We start from the raw sequence: 12,880 nt of genomic DNA, 5'->3' as shown, positions 1-12,880 counted from the left end.
TGGGGTATCCTCACACATATTATTCCCTCATTTAGTGGATATTTTCACAAAAAAGTGAAATTTTCAAAAATCCTAAATATTGGCTGAAAACGACTAAATATCAAGGACTCATTGGGCGAATCGCTCTGGAACTGAAATCGGAACACTCACTGACATTTCCCATATCTGAAAGTCTGATAAACGCCGGAAAAATGACTAAGTCCAAAAAAAAATTTTTTTAAACTTTTTTCAATTTTACCCCCGTGGGATATATATTCTACCCACACACACTTGGAACTATCTTGGGGTATCCTCACACATATTATTCCCTCATTTAGTGGATATTTTCACAAAAAAGTGAAATTTTCAAAAATCCAAAATATTGGCTGAAAACGACTAAATATCAAGGACTCATTGGTCGAATCGCTCTGGAACTGAAATCGGAACGCTCACTGACATTTCCCCTATCTGAAAGTCTGATAAACGCCGGAAAAATGACTAAGTACAAAAAAAAAATGTTTTCAACTTTTTTCAATTTTACCCCCGTGGGATATATATTCTACCCACACTCATTTGGAACTCTCCTGGGGTATCCTCACACATATTATTCCCTCATTTAGTGGATATTTTCACAAAAAAGTGAAATTTTCAAAAATTCAAAATATTGGCTGAAAACGACTAAATATCAAGGACTCATTGGGCGAATCGCTCTGGAACTGAAATCGAAACACTCGCTGACATTTCCCCTATCTGAAAGTCTGATAAACGCCGGAAAAATGACTAAGTACAAAAAAAAAATGTTTTCAACTTTTTTCAATTTTACCCCCGTGGGATTTATATTCTACCCCCACAAATTTGGAACTCTCCTGGGGTATCCTCACACATATTATTCCCTCATTTAGTGGATATTTTCACAAAAAAGTGAAATTTTCAAAAATTCAAAATATTTGCTGAAAACGACTAAATATCAAGGACTCATTGGGCGAATCGCTCTGGAACTGAAATCGGAACACTCACTGACATTTCCCCTATCTGAAAGTCTGATAAACGCCGGAAAAATGACTAAGTACAAAAAAAAAATGTTTTCAACTTTTTTCAATTTTACCCCCGTGGGATATATATTCTACCCACACACATTTGGAACTCTCCTGGGGTATCCTCCACATATTATTCCCTCATTTAGTGGATATTTTCACAAAAAAGTGAAATTTTCAAAAATCCAAAATATTGGCTGAAAATGACTAAATATCAAGGACTCATTGGGCGAATCGCTCTGGAACTGCAATCGGAACACTCACTGACATTTCCCCTATCTGAAAGTCTGATAAACGCCGGAAAAATGACTAAGTACAAAAAAAAAAATTTTTTCAACTTTTTTCAATTTTACCCCCGTGGGATATGTATTCTACCCACACACATTTGGAACTCTCCTGGGGTATCCTCCACATATTATTCCCTCATTTAGTGGATATTTTCACAAAAAAGTGACATTTTTAAAAATCCAGAAAATTGGCTGAAAACGACTCAATATCAAGGACTCATTGGGCGAATCGCTCTGGAACTGAAATCGGAACACTCACTGACATTTCCCATATCTGAAAGTCTGATAAACGCCGGAAAAATGACTAAGTCCAAAAAAAAATTTTTTTAAACTTTTTTCAATTTTACCCCCGTGGGATATATATTCTACCCACACACATTTGGAACTATCTTGGGGTATCCTCACACATATTATTCCCTCATTTAGTGGATATTTTCACAAAAAAGTGAAATTTTCAAAAATCCAAAATATTGGCTGAAAACGAATAAATATCAAGGACTCATTGGGAGAATCGCTCTGTAACTGAAATCGGAACGCTCACTGACATTTCCCCTATCTGAAAGTCTGATAAACGCCGGAAAAATGACTAAGTACAAAAAAAAATGTTTTCAACTTTTTTCAATTTTACCCCCGTGGGATATATATTCTACCCACACACATTTGGAACTCTCCTGGGGTATCCTCACACATATTATTCCCTCATTTAGTGGATATTTTCACAAAAAAGTGAAATTTTCAAAAATCCAAAATATTGGCTGAAAACGACTAAATATCAAGGACTCATTGGGCGAATCGCTCTAGAACTGAAATCGGAACACTCGCTGACATTTCCCCTATCTGAAAGTCTGATAAACGCCGGAAAAATGACTAAGTACAAAAAAAAAATGTTTTCAACTTTTTTCAATTTTACCCCCGTGGGATATATATTCTACCCACACACATTTGGAACTCTCCTGGGGTATCCTCCACATATTATTCCCTCATTTAGTGGATATTTTCACAAAAAAGTGAAATTTTTAAAAATCCAGAAAATTGGCTGAAAACGACTAAATATCAAGGACTCATTGGGCGAATCGCTCTGGAACTGAAATCAGAACGCTCACTGACATTTCCCCTATCTGAAAGTCTGATAAACGCCGGAAAAATGACTAAGTCCCCAAAAAAAAATTTTTCAACTTTTTTCAATTTTACCCCCGTGGGATATATATTCTACCCACACACATTTGGAACTATCTTGGGGTATCCTCACACATATTATTCTCTCATTTAGTGGATATTTTCACAAAAAAGTGAAATTTTCAAAAATCCAAAATATTGGCTGAAAACGACTAAATATCAAGGACTCATTGGGCGAATCGCTCTGGAACTGAAATCGGAACACTCACTGACATTTCCCATATCTGAAAGTCTGATAAACGCCGGACAAAAGACTAAGTCCAAAAAAAAAATTTTTAAACTTTTTTCAATTTTACCCCCGTGGGATATATATTCTACCCACACACATTTGGAACTCTCCTGGGGTATCCTCACACATATTATTCCCTCATTTAGTGGATATTTTCACAAAAAAGTGAAATTTTCAAAAATCCAAAATATTGGCTGAAAACGACTAAATATCAAGGACTCATTGGGCGAATCGCTCTGGAACTGAAATCGGAACACTCGCTGACATTTCCCCTATCTGAAAGTCTGATAAACGCCGGAAAAATGACTAAGTCCAAAAAAAAATGTTTTCAACTTTTTTCAATTTTACCCCCGTGGGATATATATTCTACCCACACACATTTGGAACTCTCCTGGGGTATCCTCCACATATTATTCTCTCATTTAGTGGATATTTTCACAAAAAAGTGAAATTTTCAAAAATCCAAAATATTGGCTGAAAATGACTAAATATCAAGGACTCATTGGGCGAATCGCTCTGGAACTGCAATCGGAACACTCACTGACATTTCCCCTATCTGAAAGTCTTATAAACGCCGGAAAAATGACTAAGTACAAAAAAAAAATTTTTTCAACTTCTTTCAATTTTACCCCCGTGGGATATGTATTCTACCCACACACATTTGGAACTCTCCTGGGGTACCCTCACACATATTATTCCCTCATTTAGTGGATATTTTCACAAAAACGTGAAATTTTCAAAAATTCTAAATATTTGCTGAAAACGACTAAATATCAAGGACTCATTGGGCGAATCGCTCTGGAACTGAAATCGCAACACTCACTGACATTTCCCCTATCTGAAAGTCTGATAAACGCCGGAAAAATGACAAAGTACAAAAAAAAAATGTTTTCAACTTTTTTCAATTTTACCCCCGTGGGATATATATTCTACCCACACACATTTGGAACGCTCCTGGGGTATCCTCACACATATTATTCCCTCATTTAGTGGATATTTTCACAAAAAAGTGAAATTTTCAAAAATCCAAAATATTGGCTGAAAACGACTAAATATCAAGGACTCATTGGGCGAATCGCTCTGGAACTGAAATCGGAACACTCGCTGACATTTCCCCTATCTGAAAGTCTGATAAACGCCGGAAAAATGACTAAGTACAAAAAAAAAATTTTTCAACTTTTTTCAATTTTACCCCCGTGGGATATATATTCTACCCACACACATTTGGAACTATCTTGGGGTATCCTCACACATATTATTCCCTCATTTAGTGGATATTTTCACAAAAAAGTGAAATTTTCAAAAATCCTAAATATTGGCTGAAAACGACTAAATATCAAGGACTCATTGGGCGAATCGCTCTGGAACTGAAATCGGAACACTCACTGACATTTCCCATATCTGAAAGTCTGATAAACGCCGGAAAAATGACTAAGTCCAAAAAAAAATTTTTTTAAACTTTTTTCAATTTTACCCCCGTGGGATATATATTCTACCCACACACATTTGGAACTATCTTGGGGTATCCTCACACATATTATTCCCTCATTTAGTGGATATTTTCACAAAAAAGTGAAATTTTCAAAAATCCAAAATATTGGCTGAAAACGAATAAATATCAAGGACTCATTGGGAGAATCGCTCTGTAACTGAAATCGGAACGCTCACTGACATTTCCCCTATCTGAAAGTCTGATAAACGCCGGAAAAATGACTAAGTACAAAAAAAAATGTTTTCAACTTTTTTCAATTTTACCCCCGTGGGATATATATTCTACCCACACACATTTGGAACTCTCCTGGGGTATCCTCACACATATTATTCCCTCATTTAGTGGATATTTTCACAAAAAAGTGAAATTTTCAAAAATCCAAAATATTGGCTGAAAACGACTAAATATCAAGGACTCATTGGTCGAATCGCTCTGGAACTGAAATCGGAACGCTCACTGACATTTCCCCTATCTGAAAGTCTGATAAACGCTGGAAAAATGACTAAGTCCAGAAAAAAAAAATTTTTCAACTTTTTTCAATTTTACCCCCGTGGGATATATATTCTACCCACACACATTTGGAACTCTCCTGGGGTATCCTCACACATATTATTCCCTCATTTAGTGGATATTTTCACAAAAAAGTGAAATTTTCAAAAATCCAAAATATTGGCTGAAAACGACTAAATATCAAGGACTCATTGGGCGAATCGCTCTGGAACTGAAATCGGAACACTCGCTGACATTTCCCCTATCTGAAAGTCTGATAAACGCCGGAAAAATGACTAAGTCCCCAAAAAAAAATTTTTCAACTTTTTTCAATTTTACCCCCGTGGGATATATAATCTACCCACACACATTTGGAACTCTCCTGGGGTATCCTCCACATATTATTCCCTCATTTAGTGGATATTTTCACAAAAAAGTGAAATTTTCAAAAATCCAAAATATTGGCTGAAAATGACTAAATATCAAGGACTCATTGGGCGAATCGCTCTGGAACTGCAATCGGAACACTCACTGACATTTCCCCTATCTGAAAGTCTGATAAACGCCGGAAAAATGACTAAGTACAAAAAAAAAATGTTTTCAACTTTTTTCAATTTTACCCCCGTGGGATATATATTCTACCCACACACATTTGGAACTCTCCTGGGGTATCCTCACACATATTATTCCCTCATTTAGTGGATATTTTCACAAAAAAGTGAAATTTTCAAAAATCCAAAATATTGGCTGAAAACGACTAAATATCAAGGACTCATTGGGCGAATCGCTCTGGAACTGAAATCGGAACACTCGCTGACATTTCCCCTATCTGAAAGTCTGATAAACGCCGGAAAAATGACTAAGTACAAAAAAAAAATGTTTTCAACTTTTTTCAATTTTACCCCCGTGGGATATATAATCTACCCACACACATTTGGAACTCTCCTGGGGTATCCTCCACATATTATTCCCTCATTTAGTGGATATTTTCACAAAAAAGTGAAATTTTCAAAAATCCAAAATATTGGCTGAAAATGACTAAATATCAAGGACTCATTGGGCGAATCGCTCTGGAACTGCAATTGGAACACTCACTGACATTTCCCCTATCTGAAAGTCTGATAAACGCCGGAAAAATGACTAAGTACAAAAAAAAAATGTTTTCAACTTTTTTCAATTTTACCCCCGTGGGATATATATTCTACCCACACACATTTGGAACTCTCCTGGGGTATCCTCACACATATTATTCCCTCATTTAGTGGATATTTTCACAAAAAAGTGAAATTTTCAAAAATCCAAAATATTGGCTGAAAACGACTAAATATCAAGGACTCATTGGGCGAATCGCTCTGGAACTGAAATCGGAACACTCACTGACATTTCCCATATCTGAAAGTCTGATAAACGCCGGACAAAAGACTAAGTCCAAAAAAAAAATTTTTAAACTTTTTTCAATTTTACCCCCGTGGGATATATATTCTACCCACACACATTTGGAACTCTCCTGGGGTATCCTCACACATATTATTCCCTCATTTAGTGGATATTTTCACAAAAAAGTGAAATTTTCAAAAATCCAAAATATTGGCTGAAAACGACTAAATATCAAGGACTCATTGGGCGAATCGCTCTGGAACTGAAATCGGAACACTCGCTGACATTTCCCCTATCTGAAAGTCTGATAAACGCCGGAAAAATGACTAAGTCCAAAAAAAAATGTTTTCAACTTTTTTCAATTTTACCCCCGTGGGATATATATTCTACCCACACACATTTGGAACTCTCCTGGGGTATCCTCCACATATTATTCTCTCATTTAGTGGATATTTTCACAAAAAAGTGAAATTTTCAAAAATCCAAAATATTGGCTGAAAATGACTAAATATCAAGGACTCATTGGGCGAATCGCTCTGGAACTGCAATCGGAACACTCACTGACATTTCCCCTATCTGAAAGTCTGATAAACGCCGGAAAAATGACTAAGTACAAAAAAAAAATTTTTTCAACTTTTTTCAATTTTACCCCCGTGGGATATGTATTCTACCCACACACATTTGGAACTCTCCTGGGGTACCCTCACACATATTATTCCCTCATTTAGTGGATATTTTCACAAAAACGTGAAATTTTCAAAAATTCTAAATATTTGCTGAAAACGACTAAATATCAAGGACTCATTGGGCGAATCGCTCTGGAACTGAAATCGCAACACTCACTGACATTTCCCCTATCTGAAAGTCTGATAAACGCCGGAAAAATGACAAAGTACAAAAAAAAAATGTTTTCAACTTTTTTCAATTTTACCCCCGTGGGATATATATTCTACCCACACACATTTGGAACGCTCCTGGGGTATCCTCACACATATTATTCCCTCATTTAGTGGATATTTTCACAAAAAAGTGAAATTTTCAAAAATCCAAAATATTGGCTGAAAACGACTAAATATCAAGGACTCATTGGGCGAATCGCTCTGGAACTGAAATCGGAACACTCGCTGACATTTCCCCTATCTGAAAGTCTGATAAACGCCGGAAAAATGACTAAGTACAAAAAAAAAATTTTTCAACTTTTTTCAATTTTACCCCCGTGGGATATATATTCTACCCACACACATTTGGAACTATCTTGGGGTATCCTCACACATATTATTCCCTCATTTAGTGGATATTTTCACAAAAAAGTGAAATTTTCAAAAATCCTAAATATTGGCTGAAAACGACTAAATATCAAGGACTCATTGGGCGAATCGCTCTGGAACTGAAATCGGAACACTCACTGACATTTCCCATATCTGAAAGTCTGATAAACGCCGGAAAAATGACTAAGTCCAAAAAAAAATTTTTTTAAACTTTTTTCAATTTTACCCCCGTGGGATATATATTCTACCCACACACATTTGGAACTATCTTGGGGTATCCTCACACATATTATTCCCTCATTTAGTGGATATTTTCACAAAAAAGTGAAATTTTCAAAAATCCAAAATATTGGCTGAAAACGAATAAATATCAAGGACTCATTGGGAGAATCGCTCTGTAACTGAAATCGGAACGCTCACTGACATTTCCCCTATCTGAAAGTCTGATAAACGCCGGAAAAATGACTAAGTACAAAAAAAAATGTTTTCAACTTTTTTCAATTTTACCCCCGTGGGATATATATTCTACCCACACACATTTGGAACTCTCCTGGGGTATCCTCACACATATTATTCCCTCATTTAGTGGATATTTTCACAAAAAAGTGAAATTTTCAAAAATCCAAAATATTGGCTGAAAACGACTAAATATCAAGGACTCATTGGTCGAATCGCTCTGGAACTGAAATCGGAACGCTCACTGACATTTCCCCTATCTGAAAGTCTGATAAACGCTGGAAAAATGACTAAGTCCAGAAAAAAAAAATTTTTCAACTTTTTTCAATTTTACCCCCGTGGGATATATATTCTACCCACACACATTTGGAACTATCTTGGGGTATCCTCACACATATTATTCTCTCATTTAGTGGATATTTTCACAAAAAAGTGAAATTTTCAAAAATCCAAAATATTGGCTGAAAACGACTAAATATCAAGGACTCATTGGGCGAATCGCTCTGGAACTGAAATCGGAACACTCGCTGACATTTCCCCTATCTGAAAGTCTGATAAACGCCGGAAAAATGACTAAGTCCCCAAAAAAAAATTTTTCAACTTTTTTCAATTTTACCCCCGTGGGATATATATTCTACCCACACACATTTGGAACTATCTTGGGGTATCCTCACACATATTATTCTCTCATTTAGTGGATATTTTCACAAAAAAGTGAAATTTTCAAAAATCCAAAATATTGGCTGAAAACGACTAAATATCAAGGACTCATTGGGCGAATCGCTCTGGAACTGAAATCGGAACACTCACTGACATTTCCCATATCTGAAAGTCTGATAAACGCCGGACAAAAGACTAAGTCCAAAAAAAAAATTTTTTAAACTTTTTTCAATTTTACCCCCGTGGGATATATATTCTACCCACACACATTTGGAACTCTCCTGGGGTATCCTCACACATATTATTCCCTCATTTAGTGGATATTTTCACAAAAAAGTGAAATTTTCAAAAATCCAAAATATTGGCTGAAAACGACGAAATATCAAGGACTCATTGGGCGAATCGCTCTGGAACTGAAATCGGAACACTCGCTGACATTTCCCCTATCTGAAAGTCTGATAAACGCCGGAAAAATGACTAAGTACAAAAAAAAAATGTTTTCAACTTTTTTCAATTTTACCCCCGTGGGATATATAATCTACCCACACACATTTGGAACTCTCCTGGGGTATCCTCCACATATTATTCCCTCATTTAGTGGATATTTTCACAAAAAAGTGAAATTTTCAAAAATCCAAAATATTGGCTGAAAATGACTAAATATCAAGGACTCATTGGGCGAATCGCTCTGGAACTGCAATCGGAACACTCACTGACATTTCCCCTATCTGAAAGTCTGATAAACGCCGGAAAAATGACTAAGTACAAAAAAAAAATGTTTTCAACTTTTTTCAATTTTACCCCCGTGGGATATATATTCTACCCACACACATTTGGAACTCTCCTGGGGTATCCTCACACATATTATTCCCTCATTTAGTGGATATTTTCACAAAAAAGTGAAATTTTCAAAAATCCAAAATATTGGCTGAAAACGACTAAATATCAAGGACTCATTGGGCGAATCGCTCTGGAACTGAAATCGGAACACTCGCTGACATTTCCCCTATCTGAAAGTCTGATAAACGCCGGAAAAATGACTAAGTACAAAAAAAAAATGTTTTCAACTTTTTTCAATTTTACCCCCGTGGGATATATAATCTACCCACACACATTTGGAACTCTCCTGGGGTATCCTCCACATATTATTCCCTCATTTAGTGGATATTTTCACAAAAAAGTGAAATTTTCAAAAATCCAAAATATTGGCTGAAAATGACTAAATATCAAGGACTCATTGGGCGAATCGCTCTGGAACTGCAATCGGAACACTCACTGACATTTCCCCTATCTGAAAGTCTGATAAACGCCGGAAAAATGACTAAGTACAAAAAAAAAATGTTTTCAACTTTTTTCAATTTTACCCCCGTGGGATATATATTCTACCCACACACATTTGGAACTCTCCTGGGGTATCCTCACACATATTATTCCCTCATTTAGTGGATATTTTCACAAAAAAGTGAAATTTTCAAAAATCCAAAATATTGGCTGAAAACGACTAAATATCAAGGACTCATTGGGCGAATCGCTCTGGAACTGAAATCGGAACACTCGCTGACATTTCCCCTATCTGAAAGTCTGATAAACGCCGGAAAAATGACTAAGTACAAAAAAAAAATTTTTCAACTTTTTTCAATTTTACCCCCGTGGGATATATATTCTACCCACACACATTTGGAACTATCTTGGGGTATCCTCACACATATTATTCCCTCATTTAGTGGATATTTTCACAAAAAAGTGAAATTTTCAAAAATCCTAAATATTGGCTGAAAACGACTAAATATCAAGGACTCATTGGGCGAATCGCTCTGGAACTGAAATCGGAACACTCACTGACATTTCCCATATCTGAAAGTCTGATAAACGCCGGAAAAATGACTAAGTCCAAAAAAAAATTTTTTTAAACTTTTTTCAATCTTACCCCCGTGGGATATATATTCTACCCACACACACTTGGAACTATCTTGGGGTATCCTCACACATATTATTCCCTCATTTAGTGGATATTTTCACAAAAAAGTGAAATTTTCAAAAATCCAAACTATTGGCTGAAAACGAATAAATATCAAGGACTCATTGGGAGAATCGCTCTGTAACTGAAATCGGAACGCTCACTGACATTTCCCCTATCTGAAAGTCTGATAAACGCCGGAAAAATGACTAAGTACAAAAAAAAATGTTTTCAACTTTTTTCAATTTTACCCCCGTGGGATATATATTCTACCCACACACATTTGGAACTCTCCTGGGGTATCCTCACACATATTATTCCCTCATTTAGTGGATATTTTCACAAAAAAGTGAAATTTTCAAAAATCCAAAATATTGGCTGAAAACGACGAAATATCAAGGACTCATTGGGCGAATCGCTCTGGAACTGAAATCGGAACACTCGCTGACATTTCCCCTATCTGAAAGTCTGATAAACGCCGGAAAAATGACTAAGTACAAAAAAAAAATGTTTTCAACTTTTTTCAATTTTACCCCCGTGGGATATATATTCTACCCACACACATTTGGAACTCTCCTGGGGTATCCTCCACATATTATTCCCTCATTTAGTGGATATTTTCACAAAAAAGTGAAATTTTCAAAAATCCAAAATATTGGCTGAAAATGACTAAATATCAAGGACTCATTGGGCAAATCGTTCTGGAACTGCAATCGGAACACTCACTGACATTTCCCCTATCTGAAAGTCTGATAAACGTCGGAAAAATGACTAAGTACAAAAAAAAATTTTTTTCAACTTTTTTCAATTTTACCCCTGTGGGATATATATTCTACCCACACACATTTGGAACTCTCCTGGGGTATCCTCACACATATTATTCCCTCATTTAGTGGATATTTTCACAAAAAAGTGAAATTTTCAAAAATCCAAAATATTGGCTGAAAACGACTAAATATCAAGGACTCATTGGGCGAATCGCTCTGGAACTGAAATCGGAACACTCGCTGACATTTCCCCTATCTGAAAGTCTGATAAACGCCGGAAAAATGACTAAGTACAAAAAAAAATGTTTTCAACTTTTTTCAATTTTACCCCCGTGGGATATATATTCTACCCACACACATTTGGAACTCTCCTGGGGTATCCTCCACATATTATTCCCTCATTTAGTGGATATTTTCACAAAAAAGTGAAATTTTTAAAAATCCAGAAAATTGGCTGAAAATGACTAAATATCAAGGACTCATTGGGCGAATCGCTCTGGAACTGAAATCAGAACGCTCACTGACATTTGCCCTATCTGAAAGTCTGATAAACGCCGGAAAAATGACTAAGTCCCCAAAAAAAAATTTTTCAACTTTTTTCAATTTTACCCCCGTGGGATATATATTCTACCCACACACATTTGGAACTATCTTGGGGTATCCTCACACATATTATTCACTCATTTAGTGGATATTTTCACAAAAAAGTGAAATTTTTAAAAATCCAGAAAATTGGCTGAAAACGACTAAATATCAAGGACTCATTGGGCAAATCGTTCTGGAACTGCAATCGGAACACTCACTGACATTTCCCCTATCTGAAAGTCTGATAAACGTCGGAAAAATGACTAAGTACAAAAAAAAATTTTTTTCAACTTTTTTCAATTTTACCCCTGTGGGATATATATTCTACCCACACACATTTGGAACTCTCCTGGGGTATCCTCACACATATTATTCCCTCATTTAGTGGATATTTTCACAAAAAAGTGAAATTTTCAAAAATCCAAAATATTGGCTGAAAACGACTAAATATCAAGGACTCATTGGGCGAATCGCTCTGGAACTGAAATCGGAACACTCGCTGACATTTCCCCTATCTGAAAGTCTGATAAACGCCGGAAAAATGACTAAGTACAAAAAAAAATGTTTTCAACTTTTTTCAATTTTACCCCCGTGGGATATATATTCTACCCACACACATTTGGAACTCTCCTGGGGTATCCTCCACATATTATTCCCTCATTTAGTGGATATTTTCACAAAAAAGTGAAATTTTTAAAAATCCAGAAAATTGGCTGAAAATGACTAAATATCAAGGACTCATTGGGCGAATCGCTCTGGAACTGAAATCAGAACGCTCACTGACATTTGCCCTATCTGAAAGTCTGATAAACGCCGGAAAAATGACTAAGTCCCCAAAAAAAAATTTTTCAACTTTTTTCAATTTTACCCCCGTGGGATATATATTCTACCCACACACATTTGGAACTATCTTGGGGTATCCTCACACATATTATTCACTCATTTAGTGGATATTTTCACAAAAAAGTGAAATTTTTAAAAATCCAGAAAATTGGCTGAAAACGACTAAATATCAAGGACTCATTGGGCGAATCGCTCTGGAACTGAAATCGGAACGCTCACTGACATTTCCCCTATCTGAAAGTCTGATAAACGCCGGAAAAATGACTAAGTCCCCCAAAAAA

This window comes from Phyllobates terribilis, unplaced genomic scaffold (assembly GCF_046119375.1).
Source record: "Phyllobates terribilis strain yellow unplaced genomic scaffold, ASM4611937v1 Scaffold_106__1_contigs__length_5700502, whole genome shotgun sequence".
Classification (NCBI taxonomy): Eukaryota; Metazoa; Chordata; class Amphibia; order Anura; family Dendrobatidae; genus Phyllobates; species Phyllobates terribilis.
Note: the sequence above shows the minus strand (reverse complement) of the source record.